We start from the raw sequence: 1,415 nt of genomic DNA, 5'->3' as shown, positions 1-1,415 counted from the left end.
GTACTGCGTGGTGGTGCGCGATCCCCGGCGCAACACCAGCGCCGCCTACGTGCCCGCCGCCACCTACGCCTGCAGCTTCGCGGCGCAGCGACGGCTGCTACCACCTCGTGCGTCTCCATCGCCGTCGCCGTGGCCGTTGCCGTTATTCCCGTGACGTCGTCATCGTCGTGGTCGTCCTCGTGAACCACCATCGGCGCTGTCGCCGCTCGCGCCGCCCGTTGCCGTGGTCTCTCGCTCCCCGCCTGCAGCCCCTGGCTGGCTCGGCCTCGGTGTGTTTTCGTTGAATTCTTCGGCACCGTACGTTGCCAGGCCGTGCTCAACTCCACTAAGCTCGACTCTTTTTAGTTTTCGCTTGCTTGCTTGCGCGCTTACGACCGTGCAAATCTTTAGGTCGTGTTTTAACCCACTTCCCGTGATCCAATCGAGCTGACATTTTGCACACAGACTCGTTGTGCGTGACAATTAATGTTCGTGAAATTTTTTTTCCAAAATTTACACTTTTTAGAAAAAAAAAATTATATTTATTACCAATTGCTTATGTGGCAGGCAATCATCTGACCCATAGGTGGCAGCCATCTCAACCAGAGGACGAGGGACTCTAGCCGCCACGCATATAAAGGTTTATAGTGAAACTTTGTTTTTACGGTTAATTTTTTCATGTTACATTTGGCAGCTGCCAAATTAATCATTTGGTGTAGGCGCTACTTTGTGTCGACTTCTTTTCCCTTTCGTACGGATTCATAGCAGCAGGATAAAGATGGAGTTATCCACTCGATTGTCTGATCTCGGACGCAGGGTGGGGGATCTCGTCCGTTTGAAGGCGGCAGCGGCGGCAGCGGCTTGTTTACGACGCGGCGCTCGATTTTTGGTTTGGGATTGGTGGCCGTCCGTGGTTCCACCGATCATCTTTGATGCGCCACTTCTGGAGTCGGGTGGTCGCATCGCCGCATGGCCCGGTCCCGATTCGTTTGGTGGTCGACCATCGCGCGTTTGTTGGTTATTGGCGTTGGGCCCCCCCCCCCCCACCTCGACCTCCTCCTCCCGTTCCCCTCTTCAAACTCCCCTCATCACCGTTGCCCAGTCTCTTCCTCCGAACCGTGCCTCTCCACACCGTCCCGCGCCCCGACCCCCCTTTTACACCCTTGCGTGACGACTACTTGGCACGGGCAAATACGCACCGGTGCACGTTCCACGTGACTACGTACAGACGTCCGAGCCGTCGCTGGCCACCCAGCCCCTCCCTCGAGTGCCACCCCAGCCCCTCCTTCGCGTGCCACCAGCCCCTCCCCTCGAGTGCCACCCATCCCCTCCCTCGTGAGCCACCCAGCCCCTCCCTCGTGTGCCACCCAGCCCCTCCCTCGAGTGCCACCCAGCCCCTCCCTCGAGTGCCACCCAGCCCCTCCCTCGGAGCCACC

The sequence above is a fragment of the Lethenteron reissneri genome, chromosome 70 (genome assembly GCF_015708825.2).
Source record: "Lethenteron reissneri isolate LAM-NWPU_2019-01 chromosome 70, ASM1570882v1, whole genome shotgun sequence".
NCBI lineage: Eukaryota > Metazoa > Chordata > Hyperoartia > Petromyzontiformes > Petromyzontidae > Lethenteron > Lethenteron reissneri.
The sequence above is the reverse complement of the archived record's forward strand: the minus strand, read 5'-3'. Positions refer to the sequence as shown.